The sequence below is a fragment of the Pelophylax lessonae genome (genome assembly GCF_965119305.1).
Source record: "Pelophylax lessonae genome assembly, chromosome: 1".
In the NCBI taxonomy this organism is placed as follows: Eukaryota; Metazoa; Chordata; class Amphibia; order Anura; family Ranidae; genus Pelophylax; species Pelophylax lessonae.
In genome coordinates, this window is record NC_138768.1 from 133,158,093 (window position 1) to 133,176,137 (window position 18,045).

General features: G+C 42.4%; 1 protein-coding gene across 2 annotated transcripts in view; it reads left to right on the top strand.

The window, feature by feature from the left end:
• Positions 1-18,045, top strand: part of FAM169A (family with sequence similarity 169 member A) — a 142,676-nt gene that overhangs the window by 44,200 nt on the left and 80,431 nt on the right. The gene's annotated exons all lie outside the window — the stretch shown is intronic.

Here is an 18,045-nt window from a genome sequence, read left to right on the forward strand (position 1 = left end):
AAAAGTGCGATAGGTTGTCAGGAAATTATATGTGTAATTTATGCTCCTAGAATGCCGGACGGTGCTACTTGGATGTTAGGCCTCTGTATGTGGCCAGGCTGTGAAAAAGTCTCACACATGTGGTAACGCCATACTCAGGAGGAGTAGTAGAATGTGTTTTGGGGTGTAGTTGCAAGTATATATATGCTGTGTGAGAGAAATAACCTGTTAATACGTCAATTTGTAAAAAAAAAAAAAAAAAAAAATCTTCATTTTGCAAAGAATTGTGGGAAAAAATTACAACTTCAAAAAACTCACCATGCCCCTTATTAAATACATTGGAATGTCTACTTTCCAAAAAGGGGTCATTTGGGGGGTATTTGTACTTTCCTGACTTTTTAGTGTCTCAAGAAATGAGATAGGCCTTCAGTACATCAGGTGTGATCAAGTAAGGTAAATTTTTAATGATTAGCGCCATAACTTGTGGACTCTAGAACTTTCACAAAGACCAAATAATATACACTTATTTGGGTTTTTTTTTTACCAAAGATAAGTAGCAGTATAAATTTTGGCCAAAATGTGTGAAGAAAAATGACTAATTTGCAAACTTTTATGACAGAAACAAAGAAAAATGCATTTTTTCACAATATTTTCAGGCTTTTTTATTTATAGCACAAAAAATAAAAAACCCCAGTAGTGATTAAATACCATCAAAAGAAAGCTCTATTTGTGTGAAGAAAAGGACACAAATTTTTTATGGGTACAGTGTTGCATGACTGAGTAATTGTCATTCAAAGTGTGAGAGCGCTGAAAGCTGAAAATCGGTCTGGGCAGGAAGGGGGTGAAAGTGCACTGTAGGCAAGTGGTTAAACAACATACTTAAAGGAAGAACAGAGGAGCTTACTAGTGCGCATGCGCACTAGTATGAAGAGATCACGGTGTACCGTGAAAAAAACCTACCGACGCGGCGCTTACATAAAACAGCTGTGCTGAAATAGGAGTCATCTCCGCTCCTGTCCCGGTCACTTCCCTGCTCTCGGCAAGTAAATATAAAAGCGGCTTTCGGCTCCGTGATTTATGTTTTCATACAGCCGCCGCCGCTTTTATATTTACTATCCGAGAGCAGGGAAGTGACCGGGACAGGAGCGGAGATGACTCCTATTTCAGCACAGCTGTTTTAATGTACCCGCTGCATTACATACAGTGCCGAGTACCGGAAGTGACGAGGGGTAGATTTTTCTCACGGGTAGGTAATTCTCACGGAACACCGTCCCTCTCCCTGCTATCAGCTTTTATCTGTTGAGAAAGAGACAGTCGTCCCTCACTAATCCCCCTACCTGTGTGGGCCCCTCTCCCAGCACTTATCTCTGCTCAGGAGTTTATTTGTAAATTGTAACTTTGTTTCTCTCTCTCTGTCTCTCTGATCACTGAGCTCCAACTGCCCAGCCTGTATATTTTTCTCATCTCATCTTCTTTTTTATTTAACAATGTTTTTTTTTTTTAGATTTAGCAGGAATTATGCGAGTTATGTTATATTTGTGTCTGCTAATAGTGATTTTGTTGTAATTTTAGCTAAATATATCTTTAATATTTTCTTGGGGGGGCCCTGCCAGGTAGTCTGTACGGGGCCCCGCAATTTCTAACAGCAGCCCTGACAAGAGGGAACAGCTTTCCACAGTGCCCAAAAGTGGTGGAAAGTGCCCAAAAGTGAGACATTTGTGGATTCGCCTTTATAATTTTATCGCCTCTCTCACTCATGTAAGCCTCCAAAATCTTCACAGCCAAATCTTGGAGGACATCAACGATTCCCCTCAAATTGGTAAAGGCCAAATTAATATGGATTATGATTAATGAACAATCTTCAACTATCTTAACCACTTGCCGCCCGCCCACCGTCATATGACGGCGGAGCGGTGCGGCCATTGTTCTGGGAAGACGTCATATGACGTGATCCCATTCAAGCAGGGCAGGCGCGCGATCGTGTGCGCGCCGCCCTGCACTGCCGGTGTCGGCGTGTCCCCGGGACACAGCCGGTCACCGGCAGGGGGGAAACAGCCAATGGGCGTGGCTGTTTCCCACGTGATCGGCTGTGTTCCAATGACACAGCCGATCACAACAGAGGAGCCCGGAAGAAGACCGCGCTTGCGCGATCGGGAGCGCGCAGCGCGGTCATGTCGGTGGCTCTGTGTTCCCTAGGAACACAGCTAGTCACCGGCAGTAGTAAACAGTCACTAACAGTGACTGTTTACTATGTGATCGGCTGTGAATCCATTCACAGCCGATCACAAAATGTAAACACAGAGCAGTAACTCACTGTTACTAGCTCTTCTCCCCTCATACAGTTTCCAGTGTGAGGAGAGCAGAGCCAGAAACTGTGAGTTACTGCTCTGTACACCTGTCAAAGTAAAATCACAAAAATAAAGGTCCCCACACAGTCCTCAGCCCCCCCCAATTGCACCTGTCACCCAACAGTCACCTCATCAGTGCCCAGAAATTGACACCCATAACGTTCACATGTGAGCGTAGCGATCGCGGGCAGAATCACCGCGACTCTGCCCGCGATCCGGAAATCATTGCAAATCGCGCGACGCCTGTGCGTTGCCCGTGATTTGCAATAGCACCCCAAACGCTGTGCGATGTTGCTGCGGTTTCCGCCTGCCGAATCGCAGTGACATCACGCAAACAACGCATGATGCCCTAAAAAGGTACAAGAGCTCTTTGGGGCGTCATGCGCTGTTTGCGTGATGTTACCGCGATTCGGCAGGCGGAAATCGCGGGAACATCGCACAGCGTTTGGGGTGCTATTGCAAATCACAGGCAACGCACAGGCGCCCCGCGATTTGCAATGATTTCCGGAATGCGGGCAGAATCACAGTGATTCTGCCCTGATCCGCTACGCCCACATGTGAACGTAGCCTAAAGTGCACCTGACACCAGAGACTGCCATCAGTACCGCCGTGCACCATCGCCCGTCGCCTGTCACCCATCGGTGACCGTCACCTGTCACCCCATCAGTCACCTGTCACCCCATCAGTCATCGTCACCTGTCACCCAATCACTCATCGTCACTTGTCACCCCATCAGTGATCGTCACTTGTCACCCCATCAATCATTGTCACTTGTCACCCCATCAGTGATCGTCATCTGTCACCCCATCAATCATCGTCACCTGGCTGTCACCCCATCAGTGATCGTCACCTGTCACCCCATCAATCATCGTCATCTGTCACCCCATCAATCATCGTCACCTGTCACCCCATCAATCATCGTCACCTGTCACCCCATCAGTCATCGTTACCTGTCACCCCATCAGTCATTGTCATCTGTCACCCCATCAGTCATCGTCACCTGTCACCCCATCAGTCATCGTCATCTGTCACCCCATCAGTCATTGTCACCTGTCACCCCACCACTCATCGTCATCTGTCAACCCATCAGTCATCGTTATCTGTCACCCCATCAGTGACCGCCACCTGCCACCTATCAGTCACCTGCCACCCATCAGTGATCATCCGCAGTCAACCGTCACCCATCGCACAGCCCATCACAGCCAGCACGTCAAAAAGGATGTACAGCAACGAGGAGGCCCTTCAGGTCCTCGCCATGACTGATGAGAGCACCGGGAGCTCTCATCAGTATCCGAATCCGATTCGGAATTTGAAATCGCTAATAGTAGCGGATCAGAGATGGACTCGGACTATTCCTGTACACTTTCCTTTATACAATGTATTTTGGGGTGCAATTTTTGCTATATACATGCAACAACTTACTGACCGCCTAACGACTATATACGTCGGCCATTAAAAGCTAAATACTGGGGTTATGGCTGCAGATAGCCCCCATAACCCCAGTATTTTTTTAAACGGTGAGCGGTCGGCTTTCAGATGAGGGTGGTGCCAGTGGCGTATTCGCCGCGGAATTACCCTTACGGTGCAGGGGAAGAGGTGCCCCCCTCCCACCGCGTCCCAGACGTTTTCCCAGCTTACCGGACCCGCCGGCAGCGGGGAAAACTATCCGGTCCCGGATCCTCAGGGACAGGAAGCCGAGTGAGGTCAAGATGGCCCTCACTCGACTCTATGGTCTTGGAGGACCGGAGCTACGTCAAAAGTCGTTGCCTAGCAACCGGTTTAAAGGTCCGCTTTTTTATTTATTTATTTTTTTTTCTTTTTCAACAATTTTTTTTTTTTTTTTTCCTTTTTTAGTGTAGTTGTGAGGTCTTTTTGACCCCAGATCTCACAATAAAGAGAACCTGTCATGCCTATTTCTATTCCAAGGGATGTTTACATTCCTTGTAATAGGAATAAAAATGATCAAAACATTTTTTTTTTTTAAAACTGTGTAAAAATAAAAAAATAATAAATAAAATAAATAGGAAAAAAAAATTAAAGCGCCCTGTCCCCGTTAGCTCGCGCGCAGAAGCGAACGCATACGCAAGTCCCGCCCACATATGTAAACGGTCTTCAAACCACACATGTGAGGTATCGCCGCGATCGTTAGAGCGAGAGCAATAATTTGAGCCCTAGACCTCCTCTATAACTCTAAGCTGGTAACCTGTAGGAATTTTTAAAATGTTGACTATGGGGATTTTTAAGTACCAATGTTTGGCGCCATTCTGTGAGCGTGCGCAATTTTGAAGCATGACATGTTGGGTATCTAATTACTCGTCGTAACATTATTTTTCACATTATGGAAAAAAAGTGGGCTAAATTTACTGTTTTCTTGTTTTTTTATTAAAAAAGTGCATTTTTTTCAAAAAAATTGCATTTGGAAAACTGCTGCGCAGATATGTATGTGGCTAGGCTGTGTAAAAGTGTTACACATGTGGTATCACCATACTCTGGAGGAATAGCAGAATGTATTTTGGGGTGCAATTTTTGCTATGTACATGCTGAGTGTTGGAAATATTTCATAAATGGACAACTTTGTGTAAAAAAAAAATGCATTTTCATTTTCTTGCCACAGTTTCCAAAAACTTGTGGAAAAAAATGACACGTTCAAAAGACTCATTATGCCTCAAAAATTATACGTTGGGGCATTTGCTTTCCAAAATGGGGTCATTTTATGGGGGTTTCCATTGTCCTGTTGCTCCAGGGCCTTCAAAAGTGCGATAGGTTGTCAGGAAATTATATGTGTAATTTATGCTCCTAGAATGCCGGACGGTGCTACTTGGATGTTAGGCCTCTGTATGTGGCCAGGCTGTGAAAAAGTCTCACACATGTGGTATCGCCATACTCAGGAGGAGTAGTAGAATGTGTTTTGGGGTGTAGTTGCAAGTATATATATGCTGTGTGAGAGAAATAACCTGTTAATACGTCAATTTGTAAAAAATAAATAAATAAATAAATCTTCATTTTGCAAAGAATTGTGGGAAAAAATTACAACTTCAAAAAACTCACCATGCCCCTTATTAAATACATTGGAATGTCTACTTTCCAAAAAAGGGTCATTTGGGGGGTATTTGTACTTTCCTGACTTTTTAGTGTCTCAAGAAATGAGATAGGCCTTCAGTACATCAGGTGTGATCAAGTAAGGTCAATTTTTAATGATTAGCGCCATAACTTGTGGACTCTAGAACTTTCACAAAGACCAAATAATATACACTTATTTGGGTTTTTTTTTTACCAAAGATAAGTAGCAGTATAAATTTTGGCCAAAATGTGTGAAGAAAAATGACTAATTTGCAAACTTTTATGACAGAAACAAAGAAAAATGCATTTTTTCACAATATTTTCAGGCTTTTTTATTTATAGCACAAAAAATAAAAAACCCCAGTAGTGATTAAATACCATCAAAAGAAAGCTCTATTTGTGTGAAGAAAAGGACACAAATTTTTTATGGGTACAGTGTTGCATGACTGAGTAATTGTCATTCAAAGTGTGAGAGCGCTGAAAGCTGAAAATCGGTCTGGGCAGGAAGGGGGTGAAAGTGCACTGTAGGCAAGTGGTTAAACAACATACTTACACTGTTTGAAAAAAAATTGGGACCCCTGGATCAACTACTTGATGGGGGATGCATGAAATGATGCGATAATGGGCTCCTGTATCAGATGGAATATGCTCCTTTTCACACCATTTCCACTTTCCTGTTTTTTGTTCACTTTGCTCTAGGCCAAAATATTGCCTAAAAGCAATGCTCAGGAATGTTAATCTAGGACCCTGGAGTCATGGTATTACCTCGAGTGGGCCCCTTGGAGGACTCCACCTCATTACTAATGGTGTTCCCCCTAATTCGCCTATCTGTGCACATTGCTTTATATGAGTGAATGCTATAGCTGGCCATATGTTGGCACTTTGACCCACTTTACATACTGGCAATGCTACAGTTGACACAGTAAGAAGTGGCAGTTTGAAAATTACTCTGGATTCCAGGGGATGCAACTATTATTTTCATGTCAACTATCTGAAACATTCTGATTGTGTAGTATCAACTCTATTTTAATGATTGTTTTTCATTGTACTGACATAGCACTAAATCAAACAACCTAGTGCAATATGTGGAATTTTGTATTTCTTCTTTTTTATTGTTATTTTGCAATTCACCAATAAAGATTATTGGATAAGATTGCAATTGCTAAAACCCATATCAATTTTCATTGTCCCATTGAGGAGCCTTTCCATTACTCCCTCTCATGGGAACACAACAGGAAATGAAAGGAAATTCTTCAAAATGAAGGTAGGAGGTTGATATGCTAAAGACAAATAGACTTAACTTTACAAGGGAAGCTGCCCTTTGCAAGTGGATTTTTGACAGAGCTTCGTGAGTGAGGTGAAGCTCTGCATACTTCAATTATCCAATCATGTGCAAGCAAAAATGTTTTTTTTTTTCCCTGCATGTGATTGGGTATTTAAAGTGAAATTTTACCACATTCTCAAATCTCTGGGGAATATTTCCTTGCAAATTTTAACTTCCCTTGCAAAGTGAAAAGCCTATTTGCCTTTAATAAATCAACAACCAAATGTCCTCTTAGGCTGGCCATACACGGTTCGAATCTCGGCCAGTTTAGCAGGAACCGACTGAGATTCTAACCAATAATGGGCAGGAATCAGGTGAGCTGTTTATAGCAGAGCTACAGTTGTTCCTGAACTCCCTCCCCCACTTGTTGTCCCCTGAGCGCACTCTCTATCTACCCCCCAGCCACTTAATTAGGCACACCTTTTCAATTGCTTGGAAGCACAAATTGCGAATCAGCCAATTACATGGCAGCAACTCAATGCATGTAGTTCCCACTCAGCTGCTACTTGACCCCCAGGTGTTATGCCAATTATCATGAAGAGGGCTCTGGTCCTTTCATACTAGCGCCGGATTTATTTGTATTTTTTAGTGCTCCCTAATCAAGCTAAGTCCGAGGCCATATTGAGCAAGGGATATAAAGCTGGCGGGGGCGGGCGGTGGGTGTTAACAATAGTGTATTCACAAGTAACAGGAAAAACCGGAATTGAATGCAGCTGGCCAGGATGGACCATCATTTTGAGTAGAAGTCATTCAAAACAGTAGCATATATAAGAGGATGTATGAAATTAACTGTAAAAAAAATGAATACGGCATACGTGCAGTCCCGTGGCGTTGAAAGATCCAGAGATCCCAGGGGTCCTGTGCAGCTCTCATGGATTCACAGGGGTCACAACAATAGATTTTTCCAAATTACCTGTGGGTCCGTATTAAAGCGGCCCGTAGGCCGGACTTTGGACATGCCTGATTTAGCAGTTTCAAAATAGAGTTATGCTTGCCATACACTAGCCGAAAAATGGTTCGAAAATCTGTCATTTGGTCCGTCCGTTCGTATTTCGCCCAGTTAATGGGCACAAATAGATGAAAAATATAGGCAGTTTGGGCCTTTAAATGAGGCACAGGCAGATAATGCTTAGCGTCTCCATCCCTGTACATGAAAAAACTGAAGAAAAAGGGGACTAAAAAGAAGTGTATGGAAAACAGCCAGCCCCTAGTTTGGTATACTCACCCACCAGTCTGCCACCAATGGAATAAACCTGTCTAACAGTGTAAGTTAAAAACAGGGGTTTTGTTGACACACATTTGCAAACTCATGTATAAGCTGCAAGGCCCCTTCACGGCACTCTGTGTAACTTGCAGTCCTAACACTAAAAAATTTGAGTGTCTCCACAGTGGAAGCACATGGTTGCTAATGGATAGATGGGAAACAGGTGGGTCTTAAGGTAGCCCAATCCTCCCTCAACCTGCTCCCATATATGACTGGTCTTAAATGTAGCATGGCTGTATAATAGCCATAGGGTACAAACTAAAAATGACAAGCTGAGAAGCACGCACCTCCATCCCTTTAGTAGATGTAGTGAAGACAAAATGGGACTTTAAATGAGGCACCAGCCTATAAGGCACAGTGTCTCTATCCCTGATTACATGAAAAATATAGGCAGTTTGGGACTTTAAATGAGGCACCAGCAGGTAATGTTTAGCGTCTCCATCCCTGTACATGAAAAAACTGAAGAAAATCGTTTTTTACTTTTCAGAGCCGAAAAATTTAAGGAACAGTTTGGAAAATTCTGCCGAATGAGCAATAAATTGAAAGGTTAATGTGTTTTTCACCCAAACTTTTTGCGCTAGGCATATGTGACTAACTGAACGAAAAACTGATTTATTTATGTCCGTTGAAGGATTTATTGTTTGAAATTCAGTCATTACATGATGGCACGATCGTCTGCTCTCACGGCCGATTTTTCGTTTTTCGAAAGTGAGTTTGAATGATTTTTCGGCTTCAGTTTATGGCCAGCTTTACACTCCTGACAGGTGCTGAGAATCTAAGGGCTTGTTTGCACTATAACTGCATGAAGACTTATTGGAAAACTGCAGAGACATCAGTCAGTTTTTATGCACGTTGACATCAGTTTTCATGCACGTTAGTTATGTGCCCACCAATGTTGATGTCATGTCAGTTTTTTTCCTGTGCAGAAAACTGCATACACGTTGCAGATTCCTGCGCAGAAAAAAATCTGCACATTGTGGTGTGAACAGGGCACATATAGAACAATTGTTTTATTGTGCCCTTTCAGAACGCGTGCAGAAAAACGGACATCACTGCACATGGTGTGAACGAGGCCTAAATGTCACATTTGCTTGTGTTTTCAACTGTCAAACCATCAAATGGCTGGTGTCGTACCTGATCACATGTGCAGCACCATGGGAGTTGAAGCTCAGAGACCAAGATGGCAGCTTGATTGCAAATGATGTCATACATCCAAGGAGTCTTCAAGAGGGGAAGAGGGGCTTTCTCAGCTAAGCACACCCTCCTGCCTGCATGTCCGAGCCAATTTGATTAAAAAACGCAAATCGTGGTAAAATTGCGGCAAAAACACACTACATGCTTTTCTGTAGCTTCTCCATTGAAGTCTATGGAACCAAAAAAGAAAAAAAAAGCACCGTTTTGCGTTTAAAAAAGTCACTAAAACACTGAAAAAAGCATAGATGTAAACGTTTCCCATAGGAAACCATGTTAAAAGGACTCTAGTGCGTTTCTGCAAAAAGCACCTAAAAACGCATAGGTGTGAATCAGGCCTTAGGGCAAATGGATTCCAAGAAGCAAAGGCTACCTCAATCATCTGCCCTTCCTCAAGATAGCCATGGTCAGAAAAGGTAGTGGGGGTGTTTTTAAATTGATTTCTCAACAAAATAAAGCATGGAGGCATGGATGGAGGGAGAGGATTGCTTTGAATATTAAAATGAATTGGTTTGGTTTGTGGTGCTCAGATGCAGTGTAGTTCCTCTTTATTAGCTGCCTTTCAGCATAACAGTTAGTCCCCAGGTCAGAGCATTTTGCATACATTTACATTAGTATTTCATCGCAATGTGCCACACTTTACTACCACAGTCCACATACCGTCATCTACAAATCTAAATGAAATACATCGGTGCTAGTAATGCATATATTTTATTTTCCATGATTTAAGCTGCATAAAAGAACTTGGAATGAGGGCTCCACTTGGTCCCACGCTGAAATAAACCAGAATAATAATGGACATCTCACATTACACAGCACTCGCATAAATGATCTTTTCATTAGTGTGCTTATTTCATTCCAGACCTAGAAAAATCGAGTTGATTTTGCCTAGGGAAACGATTCTAACGACTCTGCATTGATGTATTTGACACCTGTATGCAGCTTTTGGCAAAAAAGGAATGAAGCTGAGTGACAGGAGCCCTGGGAAATAGACCTTTAATTATTACCTGTTCATTCTTCACCCCTCCCAAAGAAAAACTATTATATCACACATATCTTAACAAGTGATGAGTTGACGCTTAGATGATTACTTGGCAAATTCAGAATAGGGAAAATAATAGGTAGGTATGTCTGTTTTTGTGTTACGGTTTAAGGCTGAAATCTTGGCGGATCAAGGGTGCATGCACACTGAGGTTTGCAGGAGCAAGGGAGCTTTAGTGCGGAACTCCTTGCATTTTACACACCAGCATGGTGTGTACACCTGGCCTGGCCTGTAGTTGTTTATACTCTTGTAATTGCTCATGCTATCTTGCATCGGCATTTACCATTCATACATGGCGGATTTTCCCGAACCCAAAAAAATATATAAAAGAGACCAATTATTGCACCTTTTCATTCAAGTATGTATCAAGCCATTTTTTTTTTTTTTTAAAGGTTTGGATAGAGTAGGAAATTATTGGAACCCCTGTTGTGTTTTATTGCTATCCAAGGCATATGTTATTTGCTATTAGGCCCCATGCACACTGGGTTTTTTACCCTGGCTCATGGGGCTCTGGCATTTAGGTGATGGCTGAGGGCACAGGCGTCCCATCCAACTCTGTGGGAGGCTGACAGCTGCTGTGGCTGGACAGGGCACTTAGCAGAACAAACGTTTAGGGCAGTATGCACCCAGGGATGAATACCTGGAATGCAAGAAGTTCACATTCTGGGCATATACTGCCCTAAATGTTAGTACCATTAGGTGCCCCATCCAGCCCCATCATGCCGCAGGTGCTGTAAGCCTCTTGTAGAGCCTGGGGCTGGACGCTCAGTGTGCATGGGGCCTGATGATTTTTATTTGCAGCCATGGGACTTATTTTTAGCTGTCATTGGCTACAGGAGACTATGCTTCTAGGATCTGGAGTCAGGTTTGGGCTTGTCCAGTTCATGTTTGAAAATAAATTGAAGAGTCTGGGTGTTAAACTCTGGAAGAATGTAATGGTCTGCATTGCTCTGCAGTATCCAATCAGCTTCTTGCTTTTGTTGTTTTACCTCATTGGAAACATGATATAATCTGATTGGCTGCTATAAGATGTAAGTAAAATGTAACACAGGGAATTCCAATTGCAGATGCTTTTATGTGAGACTTTAATGTGAAAATGTTCCTCCTGTAGACTTCTCGAGTGATCTGGCTTCAGTAAAATATGCTCTTAGAGAATTCTACCAGTAATGTAGGTCAGGGGATGCCTGTTGACTTGATACGGATAAACAGGATTATGCTATTTGCCATCAGATTAAGTCCAGAAATGTTGACAGCACACAAATTGTAGGAGTACGATACTGGCATATTGTACATATTTTATCATACTGTTTTAGTAGTAGTATTAAAGAAATTACAATTGCAGTACATACTATCTATATTGTAATTTAACTTGCTTGGTGACTATTATTAAATTTGATAACCTGAAGATTGCAGTGTCACAATCAAACACGATTACCATGATAGTCCTAATACTACCTTAAAGTAATTTAAACCCTAATTGGATGACATTTAGTTGGTTAAAGCACTGTGAATAATACAGATTTTTTTTTTTTTTATATAAAATACTGTGTTCAATTTTTTACATCTTCATCCTTTGCTGCATCTTAGTGCTGCCGATCTCCTGCTGCCTTTTTGCATTTGGAAGTGCCTAATACGCCCCACTGCCCCTCCCCTCTACCTTTTTTACATACATCAGTTTTTAGGTAGCTTTTGGGGGAGGAATGAAGGGAAGCATTATAGTTCAGTGGTTCTTCTCAACCACTTGACCATGACCTGCTGCCGGGCCACAGTCTCCATCCTACTGGGCCTCCAGCCAGCTGCAGATCTCCTAACCTCTCATAAGGCTTCATAGCTTCCATAGTCTTCCCCAACCTCCTGTAGGGGCAAGCAGTACCTCTTAACCTCCCACAGTACGCCCAGACCCCATGAGAGCCCTCACCCCAACAGTGCCCTCCAACCTGCCACAGTACCGCCCGATCTCCCACAGTGCCTCATAGCTACTTATAGTACTATCCAGACTACTGCAGAGCTTTCTGCCCCCAACGTCCAGGTGTTTCCCAAAGTCCCCCCCCCAGCACTTGCAGTGCCCTCCACTCTCACATTGTGCCCCTGCAAAGTCCCCAGCCTACTGGAGAGATCCCCAGCCCCCTCCAGACACCTCATCACCCACAGATCCCTTTAGGATCTTCATTACCTACAGGGCCACCAGGTATTCTGCACAGTCCCCTAACCCCCTCCAGAACCCCCATCGCCCACATTCAAATTCAGTCTGTTACAGACACACCCCCATCCATTGTACTATATAGAAAAATAAACTAAGTTCCCAATGGGGCTTTAGGAGGTTCATCTACATGCATGTTATATATAAAATCTCTGTTTTATTTGATATCCACAGATAAAAACTTTTTCATATAAAACTAAAACCTATACAGAAAACTGATTTACTAATGTCAGTCTATTTCACATAAGCGATCCATTACTTATATACAGTTGGGCAAAAAAGTATTTAGTCAGCCACCAATTGTGCAAGTTCTCCCACTTAAAAAGATGAGAGAGAGGCCTGTAATTTTCATCATAGGTACACTTCAACTATGAGAGACAGAATGGGGGGGAAAGAATCCAGGAAATCACATTGTAGGATTTCTAATGAATTAATTGGTAAATTCCTCAGTAAAATAAGTATTTGGTCACCTACAAACAAGCAGGATTTCTGGCTCTCACAGACCTGTAACTTCTTCTTTAACCACTTAAGCCCCGGAGGATTTGGCTGCTAAACGACCAGGGGGTATTTTGCGATTCGGCACTGCGTGACTTTAACGGACAATTGCACGGTCGTGCAACGCTGTACCTAAACAAATTTGACGTCCTTTTTTTCCCAGAAACAGAGCTTTCTTTTGGTGGTATTTGATCACCTGTGCGCTTTTTACTTTTTGCGCTATAAACAAAAAAAGAGCTTAAATTTTGCAAAAATAACAATATTTTTCACATTTTTTTATATGACATTCCCCAAAAAAAATGTAAAAATCAAATTTTTTTAACATTTTTGGCCAATTTGTTTTATCCTACCTATGTTTGGTAAAAAAAATCGCAAAAAGCGTATTTTTATTGGTTTGCGCAAAAGTTATCGCGTTTACTAACAAAGGGAAAGATTTTTGTCATTTTTGTTGTTTTTTTTTTTAACGCGTAATGGCGGCGATCTGCGATTTTTTTTGCGGTACTGCGACATTGCGGCGGACAGATCGGACCCTTGACTGACATTTTTGACACTTTTGGGGTTACCAGTGACATTTCTACAGTAATCAGTGCTATATATATGCACTGTTACTGTAAAAATACACTGGTAGTGAAGGGGTTAACTTTATTTGGGAGGGAGGGGCTGTGTGTGTCCCTAGGGGCGTGCTTTCTACTGTGATTGCATGTGGCTTGAGCTGTAAGGACACTGATCAACGGATCTACATAGTAGATCCGTGTGATCAGTGTTTTTACACCGAGGAGAATGACAGATGGCTTGTTTACACAAGCCGCCTGACTTTCTCCCTCTCCCCCGACGATCGCAGAGTGACCGGCGGACATCGGGTCCGCCAGTCACACGCGCGGGGCGGTCCGTGACCGCGTGGGAGCGCTCCTCCGCGGGCGCGCGCTCGCTCCCCAGACCCTCCCAGGCTAGTGACGTTAATTAACGCCACTCTGCCTGGCCGGGGCTGACCGCCGCAGTAAATCTACTTGCGGTGGTCGGCAAGCGGTTAAGAGGCTCCTCTGTCCTCCACTCGTTACCTGTATTAATGCACCTGTTTGAACTTGTTATCAGTATAAAAGACACCTGTCCACAACCTCAAACAGTCACACTCCAAACTCCACTATGACCAAGACCAAAGAGCTGTTGAAGGACACCAGAAACAAAATTGTAGACCTGCACCAGGCTGGGAAGGCTGAATCTGAAATAGGCAAGCAGCTTGGTGTGAAGAAATCAACTGTGGGAGCAATTATTAGAAAATGGAAGACATACAAGACCACTAATAATCTCCCTCGATCTGGGGCTCCACACAGGATCTTACCCCGTGGGGTCAAAATGATCACAAGAACGGTGAGCAAAAATCCCAGAACCACACGGGGGGACCTAGCGGATGACCTGCAGAGAGCTCGGACCAAAGTAACAAAGGCTACCATCAGTAACACACTACGCCGCCAGGGACTTAAATCCTGCAGTGTCAGACATGTCCCCCTGCTTAAGCCAGTACATGTCCGGGCCCATCTGAAGTTTGCTAGAGAGCATCTGGATGATCCAGAAGAGGATTGGGAGAATGTCATATGGTCAGATGAAACCAAAGTAGAACTTATTGGTAAAAACTCAACTCGTTGTGTTTGGAGGAGAAAGAATGCTGAGTTGCATCCAAAGAACACCATACCTACTGTGAAGCATGGGGGTGGAAACATCATGCTTTAGGGCAGTTTTTCTGCAAAGGGACAAGGACGACTGATCCGTGCAAAGCAAAGAATGAATGGGGCCCTGTATCATGAGATTTTGAGTGAAAACCTACTTCCATCAGCCAAGGGCATTGAAGATGAAGCGGGGCTGGGTCTTTCAGCATGACAATGATCCCAAACACAGCTCCCAGGCAACGAAGGAGTGGCTTCGTAAGAAGCATTTCAAGGTCCTGGAGTGGCCTAGCCAGTTTCCAGATCTCAACCCAATAGAAAACCTTTGGAGGGAGTTGAAAGTCCGTGTTACCCAGCGACAGCCCCAAAAGATCACTGCTCTAGAGGAGATCTGCTTGGAGGAATGGGCCAAAATACCAGCAACAGTGTGTGAAAACCTTGTGAAGACTAAAGCCCCGTACACACGTACCGATTGTCGGCCGTAAATATTCGGCCGACGAACGATCGGCCGATTGTCGGCTTGTTAGTATGATGCTTCTGACAGCCGACAGCGCATTTTCGGCCGAACAGAATCTGTTGTGCAGACTTTAAAATATTTGTTGGCCGTCACCAGAACGGCCGATTGTTCGCCAGTCAGTACAGAATTCGGCCGACAATCAGCAGATTTGCAAGACTGGGCATGCTCAGAAAAGAAAAAAACACACGGAAAGTTAACATGACATCACTTCTGCAGTCGGCTGTTGTTGGCCGACAAAATTTGTGTGCAGTCTTTTGCAGTTTTCAACCGACAGGACAGCCCTGGACAAAAGACGGCCGATCGTTCGGCCGACGATCGCTACGTGTGTACGGGGCTTTACAGAAAACGTTTGACCTCTGTCATTGCCAACAAAGGGTATATAACAAAGTATTGAGATTAAATTTTTTTTTTGACCAAATGCTTATTTTCCACCATAATTTGCAAATAAATTCTTTTAAAATCAGACAATGTGATTTTCTGGATTTTTTTTCCTCATTTTGTCTCTCATATTTGAAGTATACCTAAGATTAAAATTACAGGCCTCTCTCATCTTTTTTAAGTGGGAGAACTTGCACAGTTTTTCCCAACTGTATTTAAAAGGCATTTAAAAAATCTTTATCTCTCGAACATTAATTATACAAGTTTTGCAGAGTGAACAGATGGAGAACTTGCATCACAAGTCTCAATGGGTTTCGTGAACACTACTTCACTTCATCAGGAGTGGATACATATAAGGTAAAAATACAGGGTGCATATAAGGTAAAAATACCAAAGTAAAATACAAAAATAGCAACACAATAGTAAATGAATCCACAAAAAATGGATGACATTATGCTTGCCATAATAAATAGACATAGCACACTTACAAAGTAAATATAAAGAAAATCTGCACTAAGTTGATAAACTTAAAGCAGCCAGCTAAAAGTTGTGATACCAATTAATTGTATAAGTATAAAACAAAAGCAGCGCTATAATCTGTAATATAAAGTGCAACACGTGCAATATGCAAAATAAAGTGCAAAAAAGTGCAATATGAGATGGCAAAAGAAAATATGCAAATACAAGTACATAACTTATAATTCATCTCATGTAATAAGTGAAAGAATAAAACAAAATCCTACATTCTATAAAGTGCAAAAGTGCATTCAAAAAAATATATAGTTGTCCAAATAACACACATTAAAAAGCAAATATACAGTTCATCAGTGGATAAAAAATCCCATCACAAGGTGATTGATGTGTGATCCTTTAATGTGTAGTGCACAGGAAAGAAGCTGAAATCCACCATCGGATAGCAGTAATTACACTGCCACTTACCAGAACAGAGGGACCAAACACTATAATGGCCAAAAACACAAAGGATATACTCATGATCTTTGCTGCTGCCGGGGAAGGATAATCACCACTTCACCATCAATACTGATATGATGGCAAAAAGAGAAGACATACATCCATCGTGAAGTCTGTAAACAACTTGAGGTTTATTAAAACTCTCACTTCAACTGGCGCAGGGATTTGTACAGTAGATAAAATCCATCAGGCTGATAGATCCAAAAAGCACAAACCATTGCCCAGTAACAAGTGTGTGCGGATGTAAAGATTGGCCACACCCCTACGTGTTTTGTCAGCAGTGACGTCTTCTGGGGGATGGGCACACTTACAAATCAGCTTCAAGAGGAAGTTAAAAGCCATAAAACTTTTGGATGGTAACCGCCACAGGGTGCCTGTCCTGGGAGATGTAGAGATGGGGATAGTGTCCAATGACCCAGCAAGATAACAGGGGCACAGACAAGGATGATTCGCTAAAGCCTAAACAGTGCCACTTAAACCTACAACAAATAAATATAATATCCTCAAAACATAGCCAATTTGTGAACGGCTGTATTCAGTATGGACCTATTAAACCAAAGAATATACAGTCAATGTAAAAGGTGATAATACTAGTGAAATTCAAAAAGATAATATGCATTATATTCAATCAAAGTATATCATAGGGATTAGTGTAATCCAAATAGGTCATAATGAGGTATTGAAATACTAGCCGACTATATTATACATAACCATTCAAAGCACACAGAAGCTACCTAAAGTGATCACAATAATCTATCCTTAACTATTGTCATACTCCATGAGTGTGAATCACAAGGAGGTAAGCGTAATCAATTACAGGCATGTTATCCAAGCAGTAAATAGAAATGTAAAAGTAACCCCTAATAAAGTCAAGAAATCACCAAGTGTACTAAAATACTAGATAGTATAAAGGTAACACCAAAAAAAATAAAATAAAAAAAAACAAACCAGCACCAACCATCACCAACAAGGGGGAAAATTTTTATTTTTTTATTTGAACATGCAGGCTTAGCCAGCCACAATGTTACCATCAATGTACCAGAGACAAAAGGGGCCATCTTGTGTATGTCATCCCTATTTGTACTTAAATGTACCCATTGGGCTTGCCCCCTCTCCAGTGCCATGTAATGGTTGCCTAAAATAGGCCTCCACAATAGGCTGGCTTCATATGGGCAAGATGGCTCAGGGTCATGTCCAATTTGGCAGCAAGATGACCCAATGCGCATGTTTGCAACGCCCTGATGCAATGACGTTTAAGCGCCACAATACAGGCACACTGCATCACGGCGCGATAATGTCGCACACACAAACATCCCTTAGAACAGCATGGCTCTGATGCAAAAGCAAGGGATCCCCCCGCCCCCCATTACAAACACTATAAACAAATAAAAAAATTAAGCAAGAAAAAAACAATTTACAAAACACAAAAATGATCCAACAAAAACCAAACAAGAGACAATGCACCAACAAAAACAAAACAGAAAAAAGCAAGGGGGGGGGGGGGTCAATCCCTGGGAAAAAATCTACCAGCAAAGATTCCCGACCTAGATGTTAATATCATTAGAAAAAAAAAAAAGAAAAAATGTATGTACTGTATATGAAAAAAACTAAATA